This window comes from Wolffia australiana, chromosome 16 (genome assembly GCF_029677425.1).
Source record: "Wolffia australiana isolate 7733 chromosome 16, ASM2967742v1".
Classification (NCBI taxonomy): Eukaryota; Viridiplantae; Streptophyta; class Magnoliopsida; order Alismatales; family Araceae; genus Wolffia; species Wolffia australiana.
In genome coordinates this window covers 9,756,455-9,769,410 of record NC_135850.1, presented here as the reverse complement: position 1 = coordinate 9,769,410, position 12,956 = coordinate 9,756,455, and positions in this window count along the sequence as shown.

Genomic DNA, 12,956 nt, shown 5'->3' with positions numbered 1-12,956 from the left:
TGTTTTCTGCCACTACATCCACTATTCAACTTAAGTCAGAAAAACTACTTAAAAGATTCTTGAACTTATTCATAATCTAGATCACACACCTGACCCAGGAGTCATTATGGAAGTTAAATAACTTCATAATGTCTCCTAGTCAGATGATGTGAACCCCAAAAATCCTCAGCTTATTCTGCATTTTCAATTCGACATCGTGTTCCACAATGTTTCTTATCTAATGTTGCTGAACTTGTTGAACCTACATCCTATACTGCTGCATCCGAGAGTTCAAATTGGATGAAGGCTATGGAAGTAGAAAATAAAGCTCTTATTAATAATAATACTTGGACTTTAATACCTTTAAGTAATAATTTTGATGTAATTGGGTGTAAATGGGTGTATAAGCTAAGCTACAAACCTACTGGAGAAATAGATAAATATAAAGCCCAGTTGGTTGCAAAAGGATACAATCAAAAAGAGGGGTTTAATTTTCATGAAACTTTTAATCCAGTAATCAAACACACCTCCATTCGATTGTTGATTTCCTTAGAAGTTAGTAAGAGTTGGTAAATTCATCAATTAGATGTGTCAAATGCATTTTTACATGGAGACTTACAAGAACAAATATACATGAAACAACCTCCTAGGTTCAAGAGTAAACTTCATCCAAATCATATTTGTTGTTTGCATTAGTCATTGTACGGTCTTAAGCAAACTTCCGGAGCATGGTTTACCAAATTGACTGAATGTTTGTCAGATCTTGGGTTTATTGCTTCTAAAACAGATACTTCATTTTTTTCAATTACAACCAATACCTACTTTCATTCTCATGTACGTTGATCATACTTTAATATTATGTCCTGACATTTCTAAAATTTCTAACCTAGTCCATCATCAAAATATCAAATTTGCCATTAAGGACTTAGGACCTGTGCATTTCTTCCTTGGGATTGAGTTGATCAAACATAAAGATGGGTTTATCTTGTCCCAATCAAAATACATTGCCTCTATTTTACATCCAGCTAACATGGCACATAGTAAACAATCCTCAACTTTGTGTGTTGTTTCTCTTGTCCAACTTAACAATCCATCACAGATGACATAGTTCTGTACCAACAATTAGTTGGATCTCTCCAATACTTGACACTTACCCCACCTGATATCACTTTTGCGGTTAACAAAGCCTACCACAAAATGCATTCACCATCACAAGCTAATTGGCAAGCTCTAAACCATCTCCTCTGATATCTAAAGGGAAGAATTCTTTGTCGTTTATGAATTCATCGTAATTCAGATGTCCTGATCAATGCTTTCAGTGATGTAGATTGGGCAGGTGACAAAGTTGACAGACGACCTACTAGTGCATTTCTTGTCTACATTGGAAAAAAATTAGTGTCGTGGAGCTCCAAGAAACAGCCTACAGTAGCTCGTCCAAGTACGGAGGCTGAGTACAAGGCTTTAGCAAATTGTGCATCTGAAGTCCTCTAGATCCAGTCCCTTGTGAAAGAGATTCATCATACATCTACAAATAGTCCCATCCTATGGTGCAACAATATTGGAGCTACGTATCTTGCTGCCAATCCTGTTTTCCATGCAAGAACAAAACATATAGATTGATTTCCACTTCGTACACGAGCAAGTCACGAGCAAGAATCTGCATGTCTTGCCGATGCCCTCACAAAGCCTCTCCCTAAAAACCAGTTCCTCTAGTTGAAAAGCAAACTCAAAGTTCTCGATACTCCATCGTTGAGCTTGAAGGGGGCTAATAATGGAGTTTCCAACTCCATTCATACTCCCAGATCCATTAAAGCCGAGTCAAGGGCTTCGGATGACCAGGTATGGACCAATAGGATTAAACATAATAACTATTCTAGTAAAATGAAGCCACGTACCCCTATACTCGTTAGAGAAAATAGTGAATAGGATTAAATATAAGTTTAAACATAGATGGCTAGGATTACACATCGTTAGGATTAAATGTAGCCATTAGGATTAAACATAGATAGGGAAGATCCAACGGCCATAATCTATTTTATTATACCCGTTATATTCTATTATAACGGGTATGATTAAAACATTGAAATCGTATATATAACGGCTACTATTTTACACTATAAATAAGAACCCATTGTTATCTTGCTATCTTGCCAAGTCAATGATGAGAAGTACTTGCTGGGCAAGTGTCTCAAGTGCGCCGACCTGGCGACTGTGGTTGAGAAGGCTGGGGCGGGCGCGGGCGTCACCGTGGTGCTGACCTCGGCAGACGTGGTGACAGAGGGGTTCTGTACAACCCGGTGGGGGACACGTGCACAGAGACGGCCTGGTTCGCCGTTCATCTAGGTGGGTAACTCGGAGACGTAGTGTCCCCAACAGTGCACACGGCCTGCACCAGATACCAAGCCTTCATGTTAGAGCCTTCGAGTTATTGGATACTAAGCCTTTGATAACACCCTAAATTCGGTCTTTATGTAATGCTATTACCACAATTTTATGCATTTAAAGAGCTTAAAATGGGATTGTTATCGTAAATTTACATGAAAATACTGTTTTCAATTGATTTCTGATTTTTTTCCTAATTTTTTGTTAATTCTATGAATTTTAAGGGATTTATTTGAGCTTGAAATAATTATTTTTGAATGAAAATAGCAAGTTTAATATTTAATTTTGAGATTTATCAGTACGGGGATGAATCAGTGAGTTTTCTAGGATTTTTCACAATTTTTTTGGATTTTTCTGAGATTTGTTTGAAACAGAAATGCATGTTTTCTAAGAAAACAAGGTACATTTTTAAGGAAAAAATGAGTATTAAGATTATTTTCGAACTTTGGAGCGCGGTTTTTTAAACTTTTGTTGCAATGATACCCTCAAAACAGCTCTCGGTCGTGGTTGCAGGCGTAAAGATATTATTTAAAATATTCTAGGGTTTTATTGCAATTATTTAATATTTTTTTTAATGTTTTTAGGAGAAATCAAAGGAGAGAGAGTGCGCAAGGTGCATATACACAATTACTTTTGGGCGACGTCCAGCAGCAATTGCGGCCTTTTTAAAGGACTTTTCTGCAAAAAGAAAAATTCAAAATGCGCCAGCCAATGAGAGAACGACAATGGGCGTGTTAAGAAAAAAAAAAGAGTAAATAAATCAATTTAAATCCAATGGATTAAATTGGTTTAAAATTCGTTTATTAATAACTTTTGATCCTGAAGTCCAATTGAGATGGGTTTTTTATGTATTTGCTCGTCTTGATTCCCTCTTTCTATCTTTATGTTGGATCATTCAGATACACCCTACATTGATAGATAAAAATTAATTACTAAACGGGGGTAAAATGGTAATTTTTACCATGTAACCTAAATATAAAAGCAAAATTTCAAGAGGGAGCTCATTCTTGATGGTGCTCTATCACAACTGCAAGACAGAGAGGAGCTCTAGCTTGGATCAACCTATTTGGTACTTTTTCCTTCTTGGTATGTGAACTTTTGGTGTATTTTGGATGTTGTTAGTTAAATTTCTTAATCTTTCTTCTTGATCCCTATCTGAACTTCTAAATCGCTTGGCTTGAGCCGAATGTACAAGCCCTGACTAGGATTTAGAGGAGAAATTGAGAGATTTCCTAGCTATTCCGAGTGCATATAAAAGAAAACTATAAGAAAACTTATAAAAAGGGTTAACATTCTAGGATATTAAATTTTCAATTTCATTATCCAGTAGAGTAGTTATTACTGAAATGTCAAACCTAAAGAACTGACCAAAATACGTCTAAATTTTCTTCCTAATCTCTCAAATTGAATTCTTCGATCCTTTCAATTGGATCAATTAATTCAACTTAGAGCCCCTTATTTCATCTTCTCCTCTCATCTCTTCTACCCCCCTTCCAAATTTCTCATCTAATTAGGGTGATATAATCTCTGTTGAAGATTAAATTAACCCCAAATAGGTTCAAATTATTCAAGAAGAACATCAATTAGATTTCTTACTAGCTTCCCTTGAACGACACTCGTACTTATCACCACACATCTCAAGTAGAGGTTTTACAAATTTTATTGTATAAGCTAAAATTGACAATGACAAGGGTTTTAAATTTCATAAAATTTACCCCTATTTTTGGCTTATCAGCCTTCAAGTTAGACCAATGATGACCCTTTCTTAATCTAGATATTGTATCTCCCAATCAGCACTGTTCTTTCTTCATCATTTTTTGCTTTTCAGCTGTCATTGGCGACCCCAAGAGCGGCATGTATCATGCACCAAGAGAAAAATAAGTATGTTTTATGTTAGTAATTTACAATCTGATGTGGCAATGCATTGGCATGTGCAAAGTCAACAATTTGTTTTTCTTTTTTGGTTTAAAGGAACGTTGACACATTCCTGTAGTATACTATAAGTCCATGAAATGATTTTATGACGTGGTGACATAGATTGTAATGTGACATGAACACATATGCTTCCTTTGCTTCTAGTCATGTGATGCCATGTCACTATGCCCTTTTCTTGAAATTCTCAATTCAATAAATATTAAATATTATTTTTTCCTTGGTCCTCACAAATGAATTCAATTTTATTTGATTTTCATCTATTTTTTTATTTGTTCACTTCATACCTAGAGACGATAATATACCAAAGGCTTCAGCCAATCAGTAGTTGTTATGGTGTCATAAATTGTGATGTAATGGCACATTGTTCTAATGGTTAGGTGTACAAATCATTATCGAAGACAGTGATTAGTTGCGATCCAACCAAATTGAATGACCATACATAGTAGGTGATGAATTGAAAATCCTAAAACATTTAATAAACTCAAAGTAAATAAAATACATAGAATAGATAATCTGGCTTACAAAATAAATATCTTCCTGAGTATAATGGTAAAAATCCATAAAAATATAATTGTGCCTTAGAAAATAAATTATTTAAGATTATACAGGTTAGAAAACCCATAAAAATATGAAAAGGTTATAAGAAAGAGCATATATATCTAAATATGAATTTAATCAATTAGATTTTGAGAACATGCATTTGTAACTATTAACATAATAATCTCCTATCATCATTGATGCCTTGAGAATCGTACTAATATAATAATTTTAATTGGAGGTATTCTAGAGTCTTGTGGTATTTGGCAGAGTTTCAAAACAAATGTGCACTAGAATATAGAGGACACATGATGGGGGACCATCCCAGAGACGTCACGACTGGATGACATCAGCCTCGCCGAGCTGCTTGCGCCGATGCTCGCCACCCGGGGTTCAAGTACCCACGTAAGCATCCCTATCTTCCTTGCTTTTGTTTATGTCTTTTGTTTGTGTTTTTGGATTTCATGGACCGGGCCGATGTTGGGCCTCTTCCTCGTCTTTAACTTTTAATTTTCAGTCTTATTTTCAAATTGTAAGGAGAGGCCGAACCACGTCTCATGACGATTTGTCCTCCCCCCATGTTCACTTAGCACCTATCCTCACTATATAAGGGGATAGCATGTCCAATAGAACATTTTAGTCATTTGTTGAAGGAAAATTTACCAACACCTGTCTCCACCCTATCGTAGTTAGAGAGTAGAGAGGTTTGGCTTGCCTCGCCCACGTCGAGATCACTCCGTGGTTAGAGCCCCGTCGTCACGTCGAGACCACTCCGTGACGACGTGTCCAAGCGTCCCGTTGAGATCACTCCGGGCTGAGTAACGAATCCAAGAAGTCGTCACCGTCTGGAGCTGAAGAAACCTTCGTCGAGATCACTCCGAGGGAGTCCAAGGCTGCAGGTTTGACGTCGACGATCGCCTTCCATGGGATTATTCAAGATCCCACTAAGGTTCCCAAGAAAGCCCAAGAAACCATCTTCTTGAAGTTTTCTTAGGGCGGTTACACCTCAAGAAACACCCAACCTTTGGCTCAAGATCCGCTCTACCGCCACCGCCTCCGCCCCGTCGCCCTCCACTGCCGCTGACCTCGGTTCTGTCCAGCGCCCGCACTTTGCCTGCACCCACGCACCGCCACCGTCCGCGCGCTGCAGCGCCCGCACGCCGCCTGCGCCCTCGCGCCACCCGCGCCCGCGCTCCGCCCGCGCCTTAGCGCCATCCGCGCTGGCGCCATCCGCGCCCGGCGCTGCGTGCGCCCGCGCGATGCCTCGTTGTCACGCCTCGTGCTCGCGCGCCCTGCTATCGTGCGCCCCCGCGCACGTACGCCCTTTGCGCTTGTGCGCCGCCCCACTTGCCCTGTGGCCGTGCCCGCACACCGCCACGCCCGCGCGCCGTCGAGCCCGCGTACCACCGTGCTAGCGCCTCCTGCACCCGCACGACCCCGCGCCCACGTGGGCGCGTACCCCACTCGTCCTCGGCTACGCCCATCCGGCTCCGACCGTCCTCCGATCACGTCCATCGTCCAGCACCTCTCCAACCATTTCTGTTCCCTACCGTCGACATCAACTCGAACATGAACGACGCTGTGGACTGTTGACAATTAAGGTACCTTCTCGTCTCCCCTCCGTTATTCCAGTATCATTACCCTCTACAGTCTCGTCATCCCCTATCTTGTCCGCTGCCCGTTATTACGTCTTGTTGATAGGACAGCCACCACCGTTGAGAGCTAGGATTTTTCTTGTTGTTGAAAGGGTAACCGTTGACTTAAACGCTGAACATTCTAGGGCCGTCAAACGCCTCTCACCGCTTAGTCATTGAGTCGGTCCAGCGGGTCATTGGGAGTTTGATCTAGGATCAATATCTTCCCTTTGATTGATGAGGATCCTCTTTCCTAAATGTGAACGACCGGAATATTGCTCATTTGACGATTTCATTTATCGGCATACTTCATATAATTCACGAACCTACTCATTAGTTCCTGTGGCGTAATACGAGCTGTCTGATCCCGGCAGGTCGTATTACATCACCACGCCTAGATTGCTGGGTAACATTTCTTGGTTGGAGGGTAGAAAATTATTTTCTATGCAACTAAAACTGTGATCAACTACTAGTCGATCTCCAAAACATCATACATCATATGTGTTAGGTTCTCGATGCCTTTTTATTGATAAAAAATAAAATATTCTACAACAAAAGACTTAAACGGAATTAAAGTACATCATTAAAAGCATGGCAATAAAGTACCTCGGCAAGGATTGGATTCGTGATTCCCTTGATCCTCGAACAAGTCACGGGTGGCCCATGTGTGTAATCCCTAGAAGTATCTGCACGGTCCTCAGCACGTCAGATCTCATTCTCATTGACAAGCCTGATACAATATCTGTCACCTTCGTTATGTCATCCCGAGTGCATGAACAGTGGAGAGGAAGTGTGGGGAGAAAGAAGAAGGGGAAGTCCCCTGAACAATTCTGGATTGGATGAATTTCAATCAGAGCCTTTCCCTATTTATACTAAGAAAGTATTTTTTCACAAAATCCCCAAAACTTAAGTATATCTTCTCACGTCCAAAAGACCATTTGTGTGTTACACTTTAAGCCCATGTGTCAGTCTAGTTAACTACTCAAATGGTCCAATAACCTTTATTGACCTTAAATATTAATTAACTATATTACCATATAGATTAATTAACCGTGTATTGATTTCAAACAGTAGATTGATTGATTCTCCAACATATAGGGTGCCAAGCTACATCTCGTGCTCTAGAGGATACGAAGGAGTCTCTATCGGCTCACTCATGGAACCTTTCATCATAAGTTACCATGTACATTTAGTCCCTCATCTACTTGACGCTCCTGAGAGTATCAAGGGTATGGTAAACTGTCAAACCCTAATCGGCCATTCAAGTTTGTAATGATGTGTTTAAAAGTCATTAGAGAACGCTTCTTTGACAACTTGCTACCTTAGACAAGGACATTGTTGTATCTTTTTCCTTGAGCTGTTATCTCTTATACAGGGTAGAAGATCCCATCTGGACCACTCAATTGTCTTTGTGAACTTCTTGAAGAAACCGAAATAAGTCTATTTAGAATACCATGATTAGAGATTCGTAGATCATAGCCAAAGTAAAACTATTTATCATTGATATGGCTTTGGTGTCTGAAGTGTAAGGGTCACTTGCAGAATTGTGATATGAATAAACTTGATTGACAGTTTTTTATAATACCATTTAGGGATTCGTACATATCTATTTAGTGAATTCTTTCCCCTAAAGAGCACCTACTGTCTATCAGTAGTGTCTCCACACTAATGGCTATGGGACCGACCATACTCATCATAAAAGTGAAGCTATATAGTGCCATTCTATCCGGATATTTTGATGTCCTTCTCGAGTATCCTTCGAATATGAATATTTAGATCACATGCTTAAAGACTAGTGATTTCAAAATTATGATCTCATAATTATTTGCTAATTCCAATCATGTATTCATGGATTTTGTTATAAACATCACGCATGCATTATAATCAATATGTTCTATTAATGAATATGGAACAAGATATGGGATGTGTGATTGCCTTGCCAGCCACATATATTTCCTTCAAAATCAGTAATTTAGGACTTGAAATTTTTATCACATCAAGATAAATATAGGCTCTAATAATATTCAATATTATTATGTATTTTACTTCATTTGACTTGTTTAAGGAGTTTGTCAATATCCTGATTATTACCTTTAAATATTTAAGGTTACAGTTTTTGATGATTTAATGATGATTAAATAGAGGAATATATTAGTATCAAATGATGATATGTTAAGTAAATTGAGGTAGTAAACATAACAAAATTTTCAGATTTTCTTAAGTTAAGGTTGTTGGCATAACAACTAGTTTTTAGTCTTAACACTTGAGATGCGTCATGAACTTATGGCATAAAAATAAATGAAAACTTTTTAATTAAAATGATTACTCATTCATATTGTCTAGTTGTAATCAATATTTATGACTTTTGGACTCTTAATAAACTACCATTGTACCCTTTGGGATTTTTAAGTCCATATATGTATTTTTCACACCAAATTTCAAACATCCCTTCTCGTTACTTCCTTAAAATTGTAGTCCAAATACAAGCAAATGATACGTAAAATATTTACGTTTATAATTATTCCATGTGATGTTTATAATGAAGTCCATGAATACGTGCAGTAACTTAGTGAATTATGATGAGATCATAATATAGTGACCACTAGTCTTTAAACATGTATTCCAAATATTCCTATTCGATGGATAGTTGAGATAGACATTGAATTATCCGGACAGAATAGCACTAGCTGTTCCTACTTTTACCATAAGTATAGCTGATCATGTGGCTATTAGTGTGGCGATACTAAGGACAAATATTGTTTGCTCTCTAGAGAAAAAGTCCGCTGAATTGATCCAAACGAAACCCTGAATGGTATTATACATAAACGTCAATTATGTTTATTCATGTTACAATTTTATAAGTTATCTACTGACTTGAGTCACTAAGGACATCTAGTGAGTGGATGACTACATTTTGAATACGACTTAAAAACCTTTTGTCATGGGATACAAATAAGTTATAGGTCAGATGTAGTGAGAAGCTTAGGGAAATCATTAAGTTGTCAAGAAGGGATCATCCGACCTCGCTATAAGAGGAGATTGACTCAAGGAAGATAGTGCAGAAAAAACCCGGCCCAGAGTAGTGAGGATATTAGTGATGGCATTCTCTAATGATCCCCGTTACGCATATGTGCTAATCGAATGACAGATTAGGGTCCGATGATAAACCACACCCTCAATTGTTCGAGAATTTTGCACAGATGATGTATTGTACATAGACGGTAACCGATGATAGTAAAGGTTACATGAGAGAGTTCGAGAGTACTCGTTATCTTATAGAGCGTGAGGTGTAGCTTCGCTAACCATAGGCTGGAAAGTTATCCTATTGATTGGGTTAAATCGATCCTTGTTCAACTAATCTATATATCGATATAGTTAATTAACAAGGTTGGTTAATAAATGTTATAGGGCTACTAAAGTTATTAACTAGAATGAAAATGGGCTTAGAGGGTCACACGCACAAGGTCATAAGGGCATTGATAGATATATTTTACTTTGTAGGGTTTTTGAGAAAAACCTCAAGTAAAATATAAAGAGGGAAAGGGGTCTCATTTGAATCACCAATGCAAGCCTGATTTTAGAGCTAGTAAGGTCAAACAACAGTAGTCAATTGCATGCATTCTTCATCTGAACTGCCCTCAAATTTTGTTCAACATTACCAAAAACTCTCATTCTATTTAATAATCAGATTAGACCTTACACTTTTTTGCAATTATTAAAAAGATAATTTTCTTACTAACTTGTGGTTTCCTTCAATGCTCTGATATATATTTTACCAGTTACATAGTTTGGATTTCCTTTAAGAGGCTTCCATGAATATTTCTAAACCCCACTGGACTCAATGAGTCAACTGGGATGTGGATGTAAATATTTTCCTAGTATGTTGAATTTTCAGGCTAAAGGTTAACTTTTGGTGATCATAAAATTATGAAAATTTATGGGGAGATCAATACATGAGTCTTGAGGCTTGGGACAAAGTTTTAGATCAAAAGGAGCTATAAAGAAAAAGATGCATGCCAACTAGTGGAGCTAACTCAACTAATAGGCCTGTTGTGAAGGAGCTTGAAGAAAACCTTCTAGAAGGTCTTTGGAGGCTTTGAGGATGGTCAAGAAACCTGGGAGGACTCCAGCTGGTAGGTCCTACTTGGAGGAGAGCCCAGGGTCGGATCCAGCCCAGGATTCATGAGTTGGAACCCATCCATCCATCCATCCATTCCAACTCAAATCCAAGGGCTAGGGATGATTTGTAACTAACTCTAACCAACTTGTTCTTTTCCCTCCAGATTCAACCTAGTGGGAAAGAATCTAATTTAGGTGGGGTCTGATCACCTGTAGTGAAACCTTGAGAACTCAATCTTGGACGTTCATTCATGATTCAACCACCAAGAATGACAGAAAATACACATGTAACCCTATAAAAGGGCCCCCCTCACCCTCCTTGAGGGCATCCAAGAATTGGGTATTGTTTTGTTTTACTTTATCCATATTTTGAGCTTGTTACTAGATCCACCTTCATCCTGAAGGTACAAGGAGTTTTCTGGGAGCGTCCTGCATCTTTAAGCCAATTGGTAGGGAGCTGAAGAGATCACTTTGGGCCCCTTGGTGTGACAATAAAGTTTCCTCTCTTCTTCTCATTCTTCCTCCTCCCAGTATTTTCCTAAGATTCTTGACTATCACTTAGACAGATAGCCAACGTCCAAAGTTTTCCAACACCTACTGAGACATGTCAAAATGACTTGTGGAACTCAAGATATTGTTGTTTTGGTCAACACCATGTGAGAGAACATTTGCCGGCACAACCAATGGCGGAGTATTGAAGCACAACATGTGTTTTAAGCACTTCTGCCTGCGCAATCAGCAGCAGAGCACCAAAGGCCTGTGGGCACCTCTCTCTCCTCACTCAATGGTTGGGAATTTTTCACAAACTGAGTTGACTCAGCTCGAAAACGATTTTAACAGGTGAGAGAGAATTACAATTCTCTCTCACCTGTTCAACAACTTTAAATCAGATAAATCCCTTACAACTTTATTAAATTTGAAATTTTTATCTCTTTTTGGTGACGATTAAAAATCCCCAAAAAATTCCCAAAACTCATTCTTTGCCTAGGCTCTTTAATTTTTCCATACCTTGTAAAAAAAACATTCATCTATTTTCTATGAAAATAAACCCTCTTAACAAATAAATTTTTTATCAAAGAGACTTGTAGAATTCTAGAAGTCAAAATACAGATTGAGGTTCATCCTAATTAGCTACCTAGATCTAGTGGGATTGACCCTTACTAATAGTAATTAGTAAGGTAATACATTTGTTAATTAGATCCTTGATGACCTTACAAATGATCCAGTTAGTGATACTATCATCATCAACATTTAACCCCTTGTGGGTTCTTTTTGGATCAGTCAATAGGCCCTCCCTTTCTCCATTCTCTTCTCCAGTCATCCAAGGGAGAGTGTCTTCATGGTGAGGATATGTTATATATTTTCAAAAAGAATCGAAGAAGAAGATGTGTGATGGCGCAGCCCCGGACACGCCATCAGGATCGTCACCGTCGCCCCCGACAGCACCTGCCCCGGCACCGAGCTCATCTTCGGAGATGTCACCACCACCCTCGACGGCACTGGCCATCCACGTTCAGCCCGCCCGGCAAGCCAAGGCAGCAGTACGCACACCTGGATTCAAGTATTCCGGGTAATGGACATCGTATCGTTTTCTTTACGCATTTGTTTTATTCGCCGTTTTGCTGAGTCATCGTCGTTTGTTGTTTTGCTTATCCTAAACGCGCGTGTAAGGAGGGAGGTTCATCCTATAAGGATCTCCCCTCCCCCCCCCAATATCGCCTCCTGAGTCCGAGTCGTTTTCGTCTCTAGAAGTCCTAGGCTTCTTTACTTTCTAGTACCTTAATTTGCCTTTTGTTTTGTGCTTAATGGGCCACTCTCTTTCCCCCCCTATATAAGGGCAAGAGAGTTGCCCTAAAACATTAGTTGTTGTTTTTTTGAAATGAAGAGTTTTCCCCTCGTTGGGTTGAAAGAATGCGCTTGCTCTTGAGATCCTAGGGTTACACCCCGCGAAGTTGTGGAAGAAGAAGGAAGGAGACCCCTTTGACGAACAAGGAGGGCTGGAGAAGGGCCCTCGCCCGTCGCCCACCGCCCAGGTCTGTTGCTGCTAACCCGCCTCTCAGCGGCATTTCCCGGTCATGAAACGCGCTACTGCTGTCGCGGCGTTTCCCAGCGGCGTTTCTCGCGGCCACGGTGCGGTGCTGTCGGCGCACGCACGACCGCGGTGTCGAGAATCGCCTCAGCTGTGGCAGCCCCTTCCAGCCTGCTCGCCTTTAGGTTGTCCTCGCTGGGACCGTGCAGGTCTGGAGACTGGTCCCGGCTCCCTTGGAACCTGCTTCTCCATCCTCTCATCGGCCGCTTCCAGGACGTGCTCCCCATTCCCCCAACAACCGGTGTTGCGACCGCGTTGCACCCGACGTGGGCGAGTGACGC